Below are 12,110 nucleotides of genomic sequence, written 5' to 3'. Positions count from 1 at the left end.
GGGGGTCTATACCTTGTCCAAAACCGCTCCAAAAAAGCATTTACACCCATATTCCAAACCCAACAGGAAATCGGTTATTTTGGATCAAATATGAAATTTTTATCGATTTACAGGGTGCACATTTGAGACTTTTTCGCCGAGGGAGTTAGTTGGATCATCTTTAAAATTGGTGAGACTGTTCAGGAGACATATGAAATCTTAAGTTTTGAAAATGGTGCGTTTTCATTCACGGGTCTGACCTGGGCGTGGTGCCAAAGTCGGCCATTTTTTCGGCAAAACTACAAATTCAGTAAATGACTAATAGTTCCTTGACACAACGTTCAATCTTTTTCATATTTGGCATGTATGTGTGGTATCCCACCCTTAACACGAGTGCATTGAAATATTACCCATTAGGCCTAGCGCCCCCTAGTGAGAACAGGAAATGCCTTTTTTTACGAGACAGTTTCCTCCTCCAAGGGAAAAAAATCTGTTGACCTCAAACCTGCATCAGGGGAGCCTTAAGACCTGTGTTCAGGTGCCTGATGAAAAATATTGAGGTTTCGTTGAGGCGGAGGGGTCCAAACAGGAAAGTGAAAATGACCGTCAACAATTTGTCTCGCAAAATACTTTGAACAGTCATAACTCAGCAGATATACAACATATCTGCGCCAAACTTCCCATGCTTGTTGAGAGTCATACCCTGAAGGTTCTTGTAGGGGTCATTTGCATCAACTCTACAGTGCCAACTAGTGGCGACAGAAAGGAGTTTTAAAAAAGGCCTTTCCTATTGGGTTTTTTCAACGTAGAGCAATGAAATTTGGGGAGTAGATACCTTATGCCTAACTGCTCAAAAAAGCCTCTTGCACCCATATTCCAAATCCAACAGAAAATCGGGTATTTTGGATCGAATGTGAAATTTCTGTCCATTTCTAGTACAGGTTACATTTGGAGGCCTGGACATGCACAAAAACTCACCAAATTTTGCACATACATGCGGCTTTGTGTGGATTTCGATAATCTTGCAACGTTACAAAAAAATGTAATAAAATGGCTCAGTGGCGCCCCCTTGAATTTTTCAAAAAGGCGTTTCCTATTAGTTTTTTTTAACGTAGACCAATGAAATTTGGGGAGTCGATACCTTGTGCAAAACTGCTCCAAAAAGTCTCTTGCACCCATATTCTAAACCCAACAGGAAATCGGGTATTTTGGATCGAATGTGAAATTTTTATCAATTAACAGGGTGCACATTTGAGACCTTGTCACAGAGGGAATCAGTTGGATCATCTTCAAAATTGGTTAGACAATTCAGGAGACATATGAAATCTAAACTTTTCAAAATGGTGCGTTTTCATTCATGGGTCTGACCTGGGCGTGGTGCCAAAGTCGGCCATTTTTTCGGCAAAATGACAAATTCAGTAAAGGACTAATAGCTCCTTGAAACAACGTTCAATCTTTTTCATATCTGGCATGTATATGCGGCATCCCACCCTTAACACGAGTGCATTGAAATATTACTCATTAGGCCTAGCGCCCCCTAGTGGGAACAGGAAATGCCTTTTTTACGAAACAGGCTCCTCCTCCAAGGAAAAAAAATCTATTCACCTCAAACCTGCATCAGGGGAGCCTTAAGACATGTGTTCAGGTGCCTGATGAAAATTATTGAGGTTTGGGTAAAGCAGAAGGGTCCAAAAGGAAAGTGATTATGACTGTCATCATTTTCTCTCTCCACATATTTTGAACATTGATAACTTGGGAGATGTAGAAGGGGGCTGTCTGCCACCACCCCGACCTGCATACCGTCCGAGTTTGTGTGGCGTCCGAGTTGCGCCAAACTGCGAGGGCCCGTTCAGTCCTGCTTGCAGGCCTAGTTATTATTATTATTATTATTATTCTTTTTTCAGGGCAAATGAAAATGGCCAATTTGGAGGCCTGAACATGCACGAAAAGTCACCAAAATTTGCACATACGTGCGGCTTTGCGTAAAATTCGATAATCTTGTGTCGTTTTGAAAAAATGTCAAAAAATGGCTCAGCCAAAATGTTTTACGAAATTAGCAGCAACAATTTCGAGATAGCTAAAATGTCGCCAAAATGGCAACCCTGACACTGCTCATAATCAATTGCAGCGTCAAACAAGCAAATTTCGTATAATCAGTTTTTTATACGAAGTGATCGAGATCACACTTTCATGGAAGATGAAAGAAACTTCGTAACAGGTTCGCAGTGAGTAGAATAACAGGCACACTTTTGCTTATTAGCAATGTTTATTGAATAGAAATTGTAAATGAAATGAATAAATGAAGCTTAATTGATAGGATAACAGGAGAAATTAAAGCTTAATCGATTACAGTCCCACAAAAGCAAGCAAAGACAAAACTCGACAGTTAACGGTTACACATATCAGTTCAGTCAACTACACAAAGCAGTTAACGGTTATCAGTTCAGTTAGCTACACAAAGCAGTTAACGGTTCAGCATATCAGTTACACATTACAATGGCGCTAGATATGGATTAGTTGTCGAAGCTAACACAGATATCTTAACACCAAAGCGCAATGAGTTCCTTTATGATATTGAAATCAAGCTCTTACCGTGTCGACAATGAACGGAGGGCCACACAACGTTCCTAATTAGGCTCTTTATTGTCGTGTCCAATCATGGTTAGGCGCTTTATTGTTGAACAATGATGGAATAAGGAAGGAACCCATGGTGCGGGACCCCCGCACTGGTTCCACCATTATTTAATGCACGTATATATAACAAAGTATATATATAACAAAGTACGACTGTGTACTAAAGCACCATGGGTTCCTTCCTTGAACCATTATTTAATGCACGTATATATAACAAAGTATATATATAACAAAGTACGACTGTGTACTAAAGCACCATGGGTTCCTTCCTTGAACCATTATTTAATGCACGTATATATAACAAAGTATATATATAACAAAGTACGACTGTGTACTAAAGCACCATGGGTTCCTTCCTTATTCCATCATTGTTCAACAATAAAGCGCCTAACCATGATTGGACACGACAATAAAGAGCCTAATTATGATTGGACAGGCAGTGTGTCTCCTGAGATCAGGGGTTGGCCCCTCTGTTCTCACGTGACCTAGGCATATAAGAGCGGACTTTTCTGGGCACACTTTAGGGTCGGTTGTAGGACTTCACGCGTAGTCGCTCGCCCGGAGTTTCCTTTTGCTCAAGCCAGGAACGTTGTGTGGCCCTCCGTTCATTGTCGACACGGTAAGAGCTTGATTTCAATATCATAAAGGAACTCATTGCGCTTTGGTGTTAAGATATCTGTGTTAGCTTCGACAACTAATCCATATCTAGCGCCATTGTTATGTGTGATTGTGTGTTTTTAACTGCTTTGTAAGGGTTTTTGACAATTCAGACCTAACGTTGTAGTTATTCTCGAGTTTTGTCTTTGCTTGCTTTTGTGGGACTGTAATCAATTAAGAGTTATTCTTGATTTCGTTTCTGCTTGCTTTTGTGGGATTGTAATCAATTAAGCTTCATTTATTCATTTCATTTACAATTTCTATTCAATAAACATTGCTAATAAGCAAAAGTGTGCCTGTTATTCTACTCACTGCGAACCTGTTACGAAGTTTCTTTCATCTTCCATGAAAGTGTGATCTCGATCACTTCGTAAAAAACCTAGTAGTTACGAAACCCGCTACGAAATTTCCCTGTAAGTCGCCGACATTATTTGATACTGTAATTGATTATAAGCAGTATCTACTATTATTTGACACTGTAATTGACTATAAGCAGTGTCTACTCAAAGAATGCTTGTCTGATTGGATATAACAGACAGAGTAACCCGTTGTAGCCTGGTGATTGGGTATCAGCCTCGCTGCTGTTCATTTTCGGTGATACTGTGATTGATCATAAGCAGTGTCAGGGTTGTTTTGAGGCATTTTGGCGACCCGGAAATTTCGTAAAATCCCGTGACCTTTTTGTGACCCGCACTGGTTCCACCATTATTCAATACACGTCACCGTAAGTTATTCCACCATTGTTACACAACAATGATGAGCCTAACCCTGATTGGACACGAAAACAAAGAGCCTAACCATGATTGGACAGGCAGGGTGTCTCCTGAGGTGACGTGACATCTGCCTATAAAAAGAGACTGCACTGAGGGACTTTAAGATCTTTTAGGAGGTCTAGAGGGTCGGGATCGTAGGATTCACGCGTAGTCGCTCGCCCGGAGTTTCCTTTTGCTCAAACCAGGAATGTTGTGTGGCCCTCCGTTAATTGTCGACACGGTAAGAGCTTGATTTCAATATCATAAAAGGAACTCATTGCGCTTTGGTGTGAAGATATCTGTGTTAGCTTCGACAACTAATCCATATCTAGCGCCATTGAATATCAAGAACTGAACCGTTAATTGCTTTGTGTAGTTAACTGCTTTGTGAACCGTTAAGCTTTGTAACCGTTAACTGCTTTGCGTAGTTAACTGCTTTGTGTAGCTCTTTTGTTTTCATCTATTTACAATTTCTATTCAATAAACATTGTCTATTATAGCAAAAGTGTGCCTGTTATTCTACTCACTGCGAACCTGTTACGAAGTTTCTTTCATCTTCCATGAAAGTGTGATCTCGATCACTTCGTATAAAATAACTTGTTACGAAATTTCCATGTGATACTGTAATTGATGATAAGCAGTATCCGTTGCGATCCTGATTGATTATATGTTGCGATCCGGAAATTGTTGCTGATAATTTCGTGCCTCTCCTCTCAGGTTTTCAACGTAGAGCAATGAAATTTGGGGAGTAGATACCTTATGCCTAACTGTTCAAAAAAGCCTCTTGCACCCATATTCCAAATCCAACAGGAAATCGGATATTTTGGATCAAATGTGAAATTTTTATCGGTTCACAGTTGGAGTTTACATTTGGAGGCCTGAACATGCACGAAAACTCACCAAAATTTGCACATACATGCAACTTTGCGTAAATTTTGATAATCTACAAAAAAATTTAACAAAATGGCTCAGTGGCGCCCCCTTGAAATTTTCAAAAAGGCCTTTCCTATTAGGTTTTTTCAACGTAGAACGATGAAATTTGGCGAGTCGATACATTGTGCAAAACTGCTCCAAAAAGTCTCTTGCACCCATATTCCAAACCCAACAGGAAGCCGGAAATTTTGGCTCAAATGTGAAATTTTATCGATTTACATTTGAGACCTTGTCGCTGAAGAAAATAGTTGGATCGTCTTCAAAATTGGTCAGACTATTCAGGAGACATATGAGATCTTAAGTTTTCAAAATGGTGAGTTTTCACTCAAGGGTCTGACCTGGGCGTGGTCCCAAAGTCGGCCATTTTTGGGCAAAATACCAAATTCAGAAAATGATTAAAAACTCCGTGATACAACGTTCAATCTTTTTCATTTCTAGCATGTATATGAGATATCCCAGCCTGAACAGGACTGCATTGAAATATTACCCATTAGGCCTGGCGCCCCCTAGTGGGAACAGGAAATGGCCTTCTTTACGAGACAGGCTCCTCCTCCAAGGGAAAAAAATCTATTGACCTCAAACCTGTTTCAGGGGAGCCTCAAGACATGTGTTCAGGTGCCTGATGAAAAATATTGAGGTTTCGTTGAAGCGGAGAGGTCCAAACTGGAAGTGAAAATGACCGTCAACAATTTGTCTCGCCAAAAACTTTGAACAGTCATAACTCGGCAGATATGCAACATATCTGCGCCAAAATTTCCGTGTTTGTTGAGAGTCATACCCTGAAGGTTCTTGTAGGGGTCATTTGCATCAACTCTACAGTGCCAACTAGTGGCGACAGAAAGAAGTTTTAAAAAAGGCCTTTCCTATTGGGTTTTTTCAACATAGAGCAAGGCAATTTGGGGAGTAGATACCTTATGCAAAACTGCTCCAAAAAGTCTCTTGCACCCATATTCCAAATCCAACAGGAAATCGGGTATTTTGGGTCGAATGTGAAATTTTCATGGGTTCACAGTAAGAGTTTACATTTGGAGGCTTGAATATGCATAAAAACTCACCAAAATTTGCACATACATGCGGCTTTGGATAACGTTCGATAATCTTGCAACGTTACGAAACAATTTAAGAAAATGGCTCAGTGGCGCCCCCTTGAAATTTTCAAAAAGGCCTCTCCATTTAGGTTTTTCTAACATAGAGTGATGAAATTTGGAGAGTCAAAACTTTGTGCAAAACTGCTCCAAAAAGTCTCTTGCACACACATTCCAAATCCTACAGGAAATCGGGTATTTTGGATTGAATGTGAACTTTTTATCGATTTACAGTGTGCACATTTTACACCTTGGCACCTAGGGAATTAGTTTGATCATTCTCAAAATTGGTGAGACTGTTCATGAGGCATATGAAATCTTAAGTTATAAAAATGGTGTGTTTTCATTCACGGGCCTGACCTGGGCGGGGCGCCAAATTCTTCCATTTTTTCGGCAAAACACCGAATTCGGAAAATGACTGATAACTCCCTCATACAACGTTCAATCTATTTCAAATCTGGCATGTGTGTGAGGTATACCAGCCTGAGCAGGACTGGATTGAAAATTTACCATTTGTGCCTGGCGCCTCCTAGTGGGAACAGGAAATGCCCTTTTTTACGGGACACACTCCTCCTCTAAAGGGAAAAAAATCAATCTACCTCAAACCTGCATAAGGGAAACCTTAAGACCTGTCTTCAGGTGCCTGATGAAAAATATTGAAGTTTCGTTGAAGCGGAGGGGTCCAAACTGGAAGTGAAAATGACTGTCAACAATTTTTCTCTCCAAAAACTTTGAACAGTCATAACTCGGCAGATATACAAGATATCTGCGCCAAACTTCCCGTGCTTGTTGAGAGTCATACCCTGAAGGGCCTTGTAGGGGTCATTTGCATCAACCCTACAGCGCCAACTAGTGGCGATAGAAAGTCACTCGTTTTTCCAAAACATGTCCAGTTCTTTTCATGTTGGTCATTGTAGTTTCAAGACCTATTAAAATACTTTTTTACGGCCCATGTCCACGTGTCTCTGTCTGTTGCCGTGACGACCCTTTGTTCGCCATTTAAAGGAAATATTTTTTTTCAGAGACTCAGGGAGCTTATAGAGCCACAATAGTTGGCACACTTGGTCGAATTGGCCCAGTTAGAAGATTAATTTTGGTTTTGAATAAGGGCTTGGCTGCACAGCTCAGTAGTGGCTCCTTTTTTGTAGTACTCTCTCCAATAGGGGTTTTTATCTCTTGGGTGTGGGAATGTAAATAGGCGACTTTCGAGCATGTTAGGTTCTAATGAGATGATTAGAGAGGAGGATCTGCCACCACCCTGACCTGCACACAGTCCGAGTTGCGTGACGTCCGAGTTGCGCTAGATTGCGAGGGCCCGTTCAGTCCTGCTTGCAGGCCTAGTTAGGGCCCGAGCACTAGACGTGCGAAGGCCCTATTGTTTTGCAAAGGATTATTATTATTAGGGCCCGAGCACTAAGCGTGCGAAGGCCCTATTGTTTTGCAAAGGATTATTAGGGCCCGAGCACTAGGCGTGCGAAGGCCCTATTGTAATGCAAAGGATTATTATTATTATTATTATTAGGGCCCGAGCACTAGGCGTGCGAAGGCCCTATTGTAATGCAAAGGATTATTATTAGGGCCCGAGCACTCTCAGCGTGCGAGGCCCTATTGTTCTTCGAAGGATTATTATTATTATTAGGGCCCGAGCACTCTCAGCGTGCGAGGCCCTATTGTTCTTCGAAGGATTATTATTAGGGCCCGAGCACTCTCAGCGTGCGAGGCCCTATTGTTCTTCGAAGGATTATTATTAGGGCCCGAGCACTCTCAGCGTGCGAGGCCCTATTGTTCTTCGAAGGATTATTATTATTATTATTATTATTATTATTATTATTATTTTTTCATGGCAAATGAAAATGGCCAATTTGAAGGCCTGAACATGCTCAAAAACTCACCAAATTTTGCATATACATCCGGCTTCGCGAAAATTTCGAAAATTTAGCAACATTTTTTTAAAAAATCAAAAAATGGCTCAGTGGCGCCCCCTTGAAATTTTAAAAATGCCCTTTGCTTTGATGTTTTTCAACGTAGAGCGATGAAATTTGGGGAGTGGATACGTTGTCCAGAGACGCTTCAAAAAGTCTGCAGCACCCATATTCCAAACCCAACAGGAAATGGGATATTTTGGATTGAATGTTGAAAAACATAGCATTTTGGGCGAAAACCAGCATGCACGTTTCAGACCATTGCGCCGAGCCAGTACGTTGGATCTTCCTCAAAATTGGTGTACGTCTTCATGAGACATATGAGATATTAAGTTGTGAAAATGGTGAGTTTTCGTCCACGGGCCTAACCTGGGCGGGGTACCAAAGTCGGGTGTTTTTTTGGCAACGCGCCAATTTCAGTAAATGATTAATAACTTCCTGATACAAGGTCCAATCTTTTTCATATTTGGCATGCGTGTAAGGTGTCTTAACCTGAACACGACTGCATTGAAATATTTTCCATTAGGCCTGGCGCCCCCTTGTGGGAAGAGGAAACACCCATTTTTACGAGAAAGGCTCCTCCTCCTGGTGAAAAACATCAATTGACCTCAAACCTGCATCAGGGGAGCCTTAAGACATGTCTTTAGGTATATGATGAAAAATATTGAGTTTTCGTTGATGTAGCAGTACCCAAACAGGAAAGTGAAAAGACCCTCGGCATTTTGTCACAAAATGGCCAATTTCCAGGTCTGAACATGCTCGAAAACTCACCTAAATTTGCACATACATGCGGCTTCATGTAAATTTCATGAATTTAGCAACATTGCCAAAAGATGTAATAAAATGGCTCAGTGGCGCCCCCTTCAATTTTTAAAAAAGGCCTGTCCTATTAGTTTTTTTCGACGTAGAGTGATGAAATTTGGGGAGTGGATACGTTGTGCAAAACTGCTCCAAAAAGTCTCTTGTACCCATATTCCAAACCCAACAGGAAATCGGGTATTAGGGATTGAATCTTGCACAACATGGCATTTTTGTCTAAAACCAGCATGCACGTTTGACACCATTACGCCGAGGCAGTAAGTTGAATGCTCCTCAAAATTGGTCAGACTATTATTGACACATATGAGATGTTAGGTTATCAAAATGGTGACATTTCATTCACGGCCCTTTCCTGGCCAGGGGAGCAAATGTGTCTTATTTTTGACAATACAATTCAGTAAATGACTATAAGTCGCGGTTTTTTTCATATTTTGCTTTGGGGTGCGACTTATACTCAGCAGCGACTTATGTGTGAAATTATTAACACATTATGATAAAATTTCCCATGTTATTTTGGTGTTTTGGACTAATGGTTTTGTAAACTTGTTAGCATGCTATAGTTATCTGAATAACTCTTAATAGCTATGGCCACGTTCGCGTTCTGCCTTTGGCAATGTATGTTCAATTGTATAATTGACTTTTTTAAATTGAAATGGATGCATTTAGTTTGTGGCGCTTTCACGCCCACCTGGGAGCGCACTCGCACTTGTTTACGTGAAGAAGAGCGCTCGCACACCAGAAGAAGACAGACAGCTACGTAGCTCTGAGTGAGTGAGTGAGTGAGTGAGTGAGTGAGTGAGTGAGTGAGTGGGCGAGTTAGCGAGAGGGAAAGACGGCTGCGAAGCTACGTTCATTGTTTATGCTTTTAAAATATCTCTACAGAGGCAACGCCTGCGTGTATCATCTTTTCTGTTGTTGTTGTGTGTTTTCCACCCGCGAGCGGACACTTACAGCCAGTTGTGTGGTTGTTTGAATGGTGTGCTAATGCTAGCGAACGCATGCTAATCTGTTATGTTATTGCTGCAATAGTACCTAATTATCATTTATTTACGTTGATGTGAACCTGTTTGCTATCGAGGACCAAATTGATTCAACAAATTATGCGGACGTCCAGCATTGTCTTTTTGGAGTTCGCTGTATATAGCCAGGACCGAGCGGTAGCGTCCTGGTGAGGACAGTATATTCGCATTTCGTTGTTTATGCACTGTACACTGTAGATTTATTCAGCATGTTGTTCTCTATTGTATTTTTATATTAAACTGGCTTTCAAGATGACATATCTGTTCTATGTGTTGGATTTTATCAAGTAAATTTCCCCCAAAATTGCGACTTATACTCCGGTAAGACTTATATATGTTTTTTTTCTCTTTGTTGGGCATTTTCTGGCTTGTGCGACTTATACTCAGGTGCGACTTGTAGTCCGAAAAATACGGTAATAACTTCCTGATTGAAGGTTCAATCTTTTTCATATTTGGCATGAATGTGAAGTATTTCAGCCTGCACATGACTTTATTGAAATATTACTCATTACGCCTGGCGCCCCCTAGTGGGAACAGGAAACACACTTTTCATTAAATAGAAAGGCTCCTGCTTCTCAGGGTCAAAAATCAATTGACCTCAAACCTGAATCAGCGGAGCCTTAAGACATGTGTTCAGGTGCCTGATCAACAATTTTGTTTCGTTAAAGCAGAGGGGTCCAAAAGGAAAGTCATAATGACCGTGTTCAGGTGCCTAATAAACAATTTTGTTTTGTTAAAGCAGAGGGGTCCCATAGGAAAGTCATAATGACCGTCGCCATTTTCTCTCCCCACTAATTCTGAACATTCAGACATGCAATATATCTGCCTGGATATCTGTCTGTTGTCGACTGCCACCGCCCCGACCTGCCTGCCCTTCGACTTTGTTTGACGTCCGAGTTGCGCCATACGCGAGGGCCCGTTCAGTCCTGCTTGCAGGGCTAGTTATTATTATTATTATTATTATTATTTTTTCATGGCAAATGAAAATGGCCAATTTGAAGGCCTGAACATGCTCAAAAACTCACCAAATTTTGCATATACATCCGGCTTCGCGAAAATTTCGAAAATTTAGCAACGTTTTGTAAAAAAATCAAAAAATGGCTCAGTGGCGCCCCCTTGAAATTTTAAAAATGCCCTTTGCTTTGATGTTTTTCAACGTAGAGCGATGAAATTTGGGGAGTGGATACGTTGTCCAGAGACGCTTCAAAAAGTCTGCAGCACCCATATTCCAAACCCAACAGGAAATCGGATATTTTGGATTGAATGTTGAAAAACATAGCATTTTGGGCGAAAACCAGCATGCACGTTTCAGACCATTGCGCCGAGCCAGTTCGTTGGATCTTCCTCAAAATTGGTGTACGTCTTCATGAGACATATGAGATATTAAGTTGTGAAAATGGTGAGTTTTCGTCCACGGGCCTAACCTGGGCGGGGTACCAAAGTCGGGTGTTTTTTTGGCAACGCGCCAATTTCAGTAAATGATTAATAACTTCCTGATACAAGGTCCAATCTTTTTCATATTTGGCATGCGTGTAAGGTGTCTTAACCTGAACACGACTGCATTGAAATATTTTCCATTAGGCCTGGCGCCCCCTTGTGGGAAGAGGAAACACCCATTTTTACGAGAAAGGCTCCTCCTCCTGGTGAAAAACATCAATTGACCTCAAACCTGCATCAGGGGAGCCTTAAGACATGTCTTTAGGTATATGATGAAAAATATTGAGTTTTCGTTGATGTAGCAGTACCCAAACAGGAAAGTGAAAAGACCCTCGGCATTTTGTCACAAAATGGCCAATTTCCAGGTCTGAACATGCTCGAAAACTCACCTAAATTTGCACATACATGCGGCTTCATGTAAATTTCATGAATTTAGCAACATTGCCAAAAGATGTAATAAAATGGCTCAGTGGCGCCCCCTTCAATTTTTAAAAAAGGCCTGTCCTATTAGTTTTTTTCGACGTAGAGTGATGAAATTTGGGGAGTGGATACGTTGTGCAAAACTGCTCCAAAAAGTCTCTTGCACCCATATTCCAAACCCAACAGGAAATCGGGTATTAGGGATTGAATCTTGCACAACATGGCATTTTTGTCTAAAACCAGCATGCACGTTTGACACCATTACGCCGAGGCAGTAAGTTGAATGCTCCTCAAAATTGGTCAGACTATTATTGACACATATGAGATGTTAGGTTATCAAAATGGTGACATTTCATTCACGGCCCTTTCCTGGCCAGGGGAGCAAATGTGTCTTATTTTTGACAATACAATTCAGTAAATGACTATAAGTCGCGGTTTTTTTCATATTTTGCT

At 41.0% G+C, this 12,110-nt stretch overlaps 1 protein-coding gene across 7 annotated transcripts in view; it reads left to right on the top strand.

The window, feature by feature from the left end:
• LOC130919691 (protein-cysteine N-palmitoyltransferase HHAT-like) overlaps positions 1–12,110 on the top strand; it is a 288,601-nt gene that overhangs the window by 31,805 nt on the left and 244,686 nt on the right. For 2 of the 7 annotated variants that reach the window (XM_057842363.1, XM_057842360.1), the window contains exon 1: positions 3,011–3,232. The exons of the other annotated variants lie outside the window; for them this stretch is intronic. The gene's annotated coding sequence lies outside the window, so the exon portion shown is untranslated. Of the gene's footprint in view, positions 1–3,010; positions 3,233–12,110 lie in introns of those variants that run through there. 7 annotated transcript variants of the gene reach the window in all.

Source organism: Corythoichthys intestinalis, chromosome 1 (assembly GCF_030265065.1).
Source record: "Corythoichthys intestinalis isolate RoL2023-P3 chromosome 1, ASM3026506v1, whole genome shotgun sequence".
NCBI classification, from domain to species: Eukaryota; Metazoa; Chordata; class Actinopteri; order Syngnathiformes; family Syngnathidae; genus Corythoichthys; species Corythoichthys intestinalis.
Note: the sequence above shows the minus strand (reverse complement) of the source record. Positions and strands in the feature narration are given on the sequence as shown.